Source organism: Myxine glutinosa, chromosome 12 (genome assembly GCF_964187855.1).
Source record: "Myxine glutinosa chromosome 12, kmMyxGlut1.1, whole genome shotgun sequence".
In the NCBI taxonomy this organism is placed as follows: domain Eukaryota; kingdom Metazoa; phylum Chordata; class Myxini; order Myxiniformes; family Myxinidae; genus Myxine; species Myxine glutinosa.
The window spans coordinates 84,390,194-84,398,314 of NC_136272.1; the positions used below are offsets into that span (position 1 = coordinate 84,390,194).

At 54.9% G+C, this 8,121-nt stretch overlaps 1 protein-coding gene across 1 annotated transcript in view; it reads left to right on the forward strand.

Annotated features, from left to right (window-relative positions):
- The first annotated feature begins 14 nt into the window (after positions 1–14).
- The window catches only part of MYD88 (MYD88 innate immune signal transduction adaptor), a 32,192-nt gene continuing 24,085 nt past the window's right edge, over positions 15–8,121 (forward strand). Inside the window, exon 1 of the mRNA XM_068131983.2 lies at positions 15–123. The gene's annotated coding sequence lies outside the window, so the exon portion shown is untranslated. The remainder of the gene's footprint in view (positions 124–8,121) is intronic.

Below are 8,121 nucleotides of genomic sequence, written 5' to 3' on the forward strand. Positions count from 1 at the left end.
TACGATGCCGTGTTACATGGTCCATGGTTTTGTTTCTGGGCGTATCAGGAAGTCCCAGAAGAGGAACATCTGAGGGGACGGGGGACTGCGCTTTGCCTGTGGTGATCATACTCCAGACTCGGGGTGAGTTGATTTGTCCAAACTTCACTGCTCATTACATTAGTTATAACGAAGAAAACGATTACTTCAGTGAACGTATCATTTGTGTATGACATCAGATAACATTACATCTTTGTATTAAAGTGTCTTATTTAACGATGACATGTTGAGGTGAAAGTGCCGATGTCATTCCAAACGAATGTGACATTAAATTAACATAACGTAGCAGCGAATCCAATCCCTCCGCGATATTTGGTTCGAATCCATCGCCGACAATGCTGCGATATAAGGAACCAATTGAGCAAAATGTCATCTCGAGCCAGAGATGTGTTCCGCATTCCCGGAAGGCCTTTTAGGGACTGTACCCCTACTTCCGTGTGCAAGGTCTGAGGAAGTAAACAGGTGAACGTACGTAATAGATAGATATATCGTTATTGTATTATATATACTAGGGCATGCCCGTACTATATATATATCTAAAATTATATCCCCCCCCCTATTTACATGAAATGGTTTGGTCCAAAGCGAACGGCTTGCGAGTGGTGACAATCCCCCCCCTCTATTTACATGCAATGGTTCGGTCCAAAGCGAACGGCTTCCGGAGTTTGGTAAAGAAATCGCCATCGCGTACACAAACGCGCAGGAAAGCGAATGAATCGCAAATTCGTTTTTATTAGTTGTAAAACATAATGCCCAATTATTCAATTAGCGCCAACGTATTTTGGCTGTTTGCAATTTAATCGCAAGGCAAAGTAGAAAGAGAAGAGGGAAAAAAAGAAAAGCCTTGCCTTGCTGCAAACAGCTGCTGCAAACAACAACAACAGGGAAGGCTGCACTGTCCGGAAGTTGGCATATCGCAGTTACGATTATTTTAGTGTTAATGGCCAATTATTCAATTAGCGCCAACGTATTTTGGCTGTTTGCAATTTAATCGCAAGGAAAAGTAGAAAGAGAAGAGGGAAAAAAAGAAAAGCCTTGCATTAACGCATTAACGCTTGCATTGCATTAACGGTTCGGCACACGTGATAGCTCGCTGCTCTCTGATTGGTTGAAGCGTTTTTTGGACATAGCTCGGTAGGTACTTGTCCGATTAATTTCAAACCTTGAAAAGGCACATCCTCGGGTCCCCAGCAATATACCTGGCAAGTTTCAAGTATATCGGACCCGTGGTTGTCGAGAAACAGCGGTCACAGACAAACACACAGACACACAGACACACAGACACACAGACACACAGACAGACACACAGAGATTGCTGGAATTATAGATAGATACTAGTGGGGTCACCCGTGGGAATCCCACGGGCATGGACGTGTGTGACATTTCGACATATTGAGTTAGATGCTGCACCTGCACATGCAGTTTCACAATAACACACACACACACACACACACACACACACACACACACACACACACACACACACACACACACACACACACACACACACACACGTCCCACATGTATATATCCCACATCCCACATGTATATACATGTTTAAAGTGTACGTGCCCTTCCCCCCTCCCCCGCCCGGCAACGCTGGGTACTTCTGCTAGTAACTAATGAAATAAAAACGAAGAAATATCTCTGGGTAATTTCCTGAAACTCGGTGAAATTCGCTGAAATTCGCTCGGTGTATCGGTGAAATATTTTATTTGTGCGGTGTATAATTGCTTCGAACGAAATATCTCTAAGCAATTTCCCGTCTGTGTTTCATGTCCATGCACACGTGAAATGGAGTTTGTTTTTGCACACGTGAAATGAACATGTGAACCTTTACTTCCGGATAATAATGTTGAATGAAATAAAAACGAAGAAATATAGTGGGGTCACCCGTGGGAATCCCACGGGCATGGACGTGTGTGACATTTCGACATATTGAGTTAGATGCTGCACATTCATTTTTACAAAATGGTTACTGGCAAGTCATCAGATCCAGAAATGGTGTAATGAACACAATTTATTTATTTCACATAATATGTGACCCCTCACTCCTCTCCACCTGACACTCTCCTCTCTCCACCTGACACTCTCCTCTCTCCACCTAGCACTCCTCTCCTCTCCAATCCCTCACATTCCTCTCCTCTCCAATCCCTCACCTCTCCAATCCCTCACTCTCCTCTCCAATCGCTCCTCACTCGCCTCTCCAATCGCTCCTCACTCGCCTCTCCAATCGCTCCTCACTCGCCTCTCCAATCGCTCCTCACTCGCCTCTCCAATCGCTCCTCCCTCGCCTCTCCAATCGCTCCTCACTCGCCTCTCCAATCGCTCCTCACTCGCCTCTCCAATCGGCTTTCCCCGTCTCGTTTCTCTCGTTTTTCTCCCGTCTCATTCTTTTTCTTGCTCCAAATCGGCCCGTCGGCCCGTCGGAATCGGAAATTGGGCCGTCTTGCTTTCTTGCTTGCGCGTAAATAAATTGTGTTCATTACACCATTTCTGGATCTGATGACTTGCCAGTAACCATTTTGTAAAAATGAATGTGCAGCATCTAACTCAATATGTCGAAATGTCACACACATCCATGCCCGTGGGATTCCCACGGGTGACCCCGCAAGTTTGCATTGACGTTCGTCGATGGACTCGTTCGTCCGTCTCATTCGTTTTCTTGCTGCATCCTGTTCAAGTCTGCGTTCTTCATCGATCATCTCATTCATTTTGGAAATAGAAGTTTCCACGCAGCGCATGAATTGTCACGATCCTCAAGAGGAAGTGTCTCGTAATCATCAAATGATAAATAGCAAGTAAATTATATTGTGGAAAATTTAAGATTTCAAATAAACCTATTTAAAGTGTATGCGCACATAACTAATAAAAAAAACGAAGAAATATCTCTCGGTAATTTCCTGAAACATATTTTACTTCCGGCTAATAATGTTGAATGAAATAAAAACGAAGAAATATATGTCGGCATCATTGTTGACGTTTTTGTGACGACTGTCATCAAACGAAAAAGTAATATATCTTAACGGAAAAGCAAAAGCGAATTATTAATATATATCGACACGTTGCCATCGGTGTCATGTTGGGCGGTGTATGATAAACCATGACGCGATTTTTAAAAATATATCTCTGCATTTTCCCGCGTGTGTGGAATGTTCTCAATTATTGCTGACACCGAGTCTAAAACCATCGATAAAAACGAAATCATATGGTGAGTTAGATTGGAGATAAAGGCATGAGAGAGACTCAATGGCCTTGAAGTTACAGGCGTTTGAGAATTCATTTCGTTCTATAAACGGCAACTTTCATTGGATTTTCTTCCCGTTTTTTTTCAACCGAGTCTAAAACTATGTTAGCGACTGTGAAAAATGAAATGATATATCGAATTTGATTTGAAATAAAACTGGGAGAGAGAGCAAGACACCACGGGTCTACAAAACAGGCCTCAAAGCTATGCGAGTTAATAAAATGGTGGATATTTGTTTATAATTATATGAAGCCACTCCCAGAATGGGTGGAGCTACTCTGCAAACCGAGTAAGCCACACCCCGGACAGACACCCAACAGACAGACAGACAGACAGACAGAATCATCTACGGCTATTATAATATAGATATACATATATAATTTTTTTACATTAATTCATTATTCCATCCAAAGCCAGTGGATTTTAACTTGGGTTCTCCGATGACGACGACACGCGGGGCAACTCCAAATCCTTATTTATTTATTTATTTTTAAAACTAGTTCACCTTCCGAGCCTGAAAACTTTATTTAGGCCATTCCGTGTTGATTGATTTGCCACGAGCACTTTGCCAGATATTTTGAAAAACTTCCTGTGCAGACTGATACCATCTTTAGGAACACCAGTCCAATTACAAGAAAAAGCTAATTGAGGGTCAGAGAGCGACCAATTAGGCTATCGGATGTGCAATAACAGAAATAAACTGGATGGTGAAGGAGCAGCGCTCCTGCTTGAGACGGACAAAGTGACGGACAAGACACAAACTCGTCCGAGAAGATGTTTATTGTATAATCATCTCGGGAACTCTGAAAACCCGTTTATCGGGTTCGCATATATATATCCAAACCAAAAAGCATACATCAGAACCAAAGCCCCGCCTCTCAGGCGAGGCACGCTTTGGTGGTCATGTGACCGACAGGTGCAAAGGATTATAACCTCGGCGCCGCGGTTTGGCCGCCGGTTATGTCACCGGCTTGGGCCAGGAGATTCTGTTGCTGGTCTCGAGCTTTGGGGGACCCATGCGTCGCTACACACGCCCCCCCAGAATCGACTTGGTCCAGGAAGGTCAACCTGAGGGGGGTCCAGATGACCCGACCGAAACGACCCCTGGCTGGTCGCGGGGGGGGGGGGGGGGGTCCGGTGTGGTGGCGGGTGGCCGGACGGGGTGTGCAGTGGACGGGGGGCGGCCGTGCCGCGGTGGGAGAGCCAGCCGTGGCGGCTGGCCGACGTCCATGTGGGCCGGCTTGAGGCGGTCCACCGAAATCTGGTCCGCCCGGCCGCCGATGCTGACGACGAAGGACTTGTTGTCCCGTCGTAGGACCCGGAAGGGTCCGTCGTATGGTGGCCGGAGCGGCCCCCGGTGCGCGTCGTGGCGCACAAAGACGTACTCCGCTGTGCGGAGTGCTGAGGGGACGTAGGATTGGGGGTCGCCGTGGCGGGACGTGGGCACCGGGGCGAAACGTTGGGCGGCCTCCTGGAAGTCCATGGAAGGACTTGGAAGTCCATGGAAGTCCCTTCCGGGACTTCCAGGAGGACTTCCAGGAGGCGGACCAGGGTCTGGTGGCGTCGGGCATGAACTCGCCCGGGACGCGGAGGGCCTGGCCGTACACCAGCTCGGCGGTGGACGCCTGGAGGTCCTCCTTTGGAGCCGTGCAGAGGACCAAGAGGACCCACGGGAGCCGGTCGTCCTGGAGGCCGGCAGTGAGTGCGGCCTTCATGGAGCGGTGGAACCACTGGGGGTGGTAGGCCGTGGTGCGGTGCAGGGTAACGCCCAACGTGCGGGCGACCGCGCCCCACAGTTCGGACGTGAACTGTGGGCCGCGGTCTGACGAGATGTCCGCCGGTGCGCCGAAATGTGCGACCCAGGTGGCGATGAACGCCTGGGCCACGTCAGCGGTGGTGGTGGAGGCGAGGGGCACGGCCTCCGGCCACCTGGTGGTCCTGTCCACCATGGTAAGCAGGTGGGTGAACCCCTGCGTTGGGGGCAGGGGACCCACCAGGTCCACATGGACGTGGTCGAAACGTCGCTCGGGCATGGTGAAAGGAGCCAGCGGAGCCTGGGTGTGACGGTGGACCTTGGCCCGCTGGCAGGGTGTGCAGGCGTTGGCCCAGTCGCGGACGTCCCGTCGCAACCCGTGCCAGACGAAACGTGCCGACACCAGCCTCTGGGACGCCTTCCGGCCCGGGTGTGAGAGGCCGTGGAGCGAAGCAAAAATGCGCCGCCGCCAGGTGACCGGCACAACGGGGCAAGGTCGGCCTTGGCAGACGTCACAAAGCAGGACCGTGTCCGCGAAGGGGACGTCAGCCAAGCGGAGGCCCGTGTCCGCCACCCAGAGCGCCTGCACCGTGCCGTCGGTGGCCTGGTCCGTCGCCATCAGGGCGAAATCGACGCCGAGGTGGACGGCGTTGGCGCCGGCTCGAGAAAGGCAGTCGGCCACGGCGTTGTCCTTTCCGGCGACGTGCCGGATGTCCGTGGTGTATTCCGACACGGCGGAGAGGTGGCGCTGCTGGCGGGCCGACCACGGCTCCGTGACCTTGGCCATGGCAAAAATTAATGGCTTGTGGTCGACAAAGGCCGTGAACGGGCGGCCCTCCAGGAGGTGGCGAAAATGGCGGACGGCCAGGTACAGCCCGAGGAGCTCGCGGTCGAAAGTGCTGTACTTCAACTCGTTGGGCAGGAGTTGCCGGCTGAAGAACGCGAGCGGCTGCCAGGCCCCGTTTACCCATTGCTCATGAACCGCGCCCACGGCGTAGTCGGAGGCGTCCGTGGTGAGGGCGATGGGAGCATGGGGTACCGGGTGGGCCAGCAGCGTGGCGTTGGCGAGGGCCCGTTTCGCGCCGGTGAAAGCAGCGTCTATGTCCGTGGACCAGACGACGTCGCGCTTCGCCGGCTGGCCGTGGAGGGCGGTGTACAAGGGCCGCATGAGTTGCGCAGCTCGGGGCATGAAGCGGTGGTAAAAGTTCACCATCCCGAGGAACTCCTGCAGCGCCTTGACGGAGCGGGGGCACGGGAAAGCGGCGATGGCCTCGACTTTGGCCGGTAGCGGTACGGCGCCGTTCCGGGTGATGTGGTGGCCCAAAAAGTCAATCGTCGCCGCACCAAAGTGACATTTGGCCGGGTTGACGATCAAGCCGTGCTCGCTGAGGCGGCCGAACAGCGTCCGGAGGTGGAGGAGGTGCTCGGCTTTGGACATGCTGGCGACGAGGATGTCGTCCAGGTAGATAAAGAGGAACGGCAAGTTGCGCAGCACGCCATCCATCAGGCGCTGGAACGCCTGTGCCGCGTTTTTGAGGCCGAAGGGCATCCGGAGGAATTTGAAGAGGCCGAAAGGTGTAATAACGGCCGTCTTCGGGATGTCGGCCGGGCGGACGGGCACCTGGTGGTACCTTCGAATCAGGTCCACTTTTGAAAAAATGGTCCGCCCCCGCCAACCGGGCGGGAAAATCCTGGATGTGCGGGACGGGGTACCTGTCGGGGGTAGTGGCGTCGTTGAGGCGGCGGTAGTCGCCGCATGGCCGCCATCCGCCCCCCGGCTTCGGGACGATGTGCAGCGGCGAGGCCCAGGCGCTGTCGGAGCGCCGCACGATGCCGAGGCGCTCCAGCGCGGCGAACTCGGCCTTGGCGACGGCGAGTTTGGCTGGGTCGAGACGGCGAGCTCGGGCGTACACCGGCGGGCCCGTAGTGGGAATGTGATGCTCGATGCCGTGACGCACCGCGACGGCCGAAAACGTCGGTCGCGTGAGGGCCGGGAACTCCGCGAGGAGACGCGCGAAGTCATCTGCCAACGGGAGGACGCAGGAAAGCTCGGTGGGCGCGGAACGGCTCAAGGCGCACGCCAGCGAGCTGAAAGTTTCGGCGTTGACGAGACGCCGACGTGTAACGTCGACCAGCAGCCCATGGGCGCAAAGGAAATCGGCCCCGAGCAAAGCCATGGGGACGTCCGCCGTCACGAACTCCCAGCGAAAGAGCTGGCTGCCGAAGCGGAGGGCGACGGTGCGTGGGCCGAAGGTGCGGATGGCGGAGCCGTTGGCCGCGATTAAGGAGGGGCCGCAAATGGCGGCCCGCCTGTCCTCCGCCGAAGCGGGATTGACGCTCAGCTGAGCACCGGTGTCGCAGAGAAAACGCTGCCCGACGCTTGGTCCGCGATGAATAGCAGGTTTCCGGAATGGCCGGCGCTCATGGCTGGTAGTGAGCGCCGGCCCGACCGTTTCCCGACTTGCCGAACGTGCACGGGGGTCGACATGATCGGGCCTGCCGCCCGAACCTGGCGTGGAAATAACACCAGGCCGGGTCTGGCGGGGGCTCCGTTCGACTCGTCAGGACCGGGCGTCGCCGCTGCCAGTCGCGCCGGCCCGGCGGCCTCCGGGAAGGAAGCTGCGTCGCGGGCGGGTGGGCGGGAAACTGCGCCGCGGGCGCCGACTGGGCGGCGGGCGGGCTCCCGGCAGCCACCCCGACGAGCTGGCTCGCCGCTCCGACGAGCTGGCTTGCCGAATCGATCTTGTCGGCCTCCCTGGCGAGGTCGCGGGGGTTCGTGATGGTCGTGCTTGCCAGGGCGACCCGGACCTGGGCCGGGAGCTGGCGGAGAAAAAGCTCTTGGAAAAGGAAATCCGAGGGATGCTCGCCGAGCAACGCGAACATGTAGTCCATACGTTCGGACGGGCGCGTATCTCCGAGCTCAGAAAGGTCGAGCAGGCGTCGTGCGCGTTCAGCCGGGGAGAGGGCGGAAGCGCCCAGAAGAAGTGCCTTGATGGCGTCGTACTTGCCATCAGCGGGCGGGCTCTGGAGGAGGCTCAGGCAGCGGGCGGCGGTCACGGAGCCGAGCGCGGTGACCACGTAA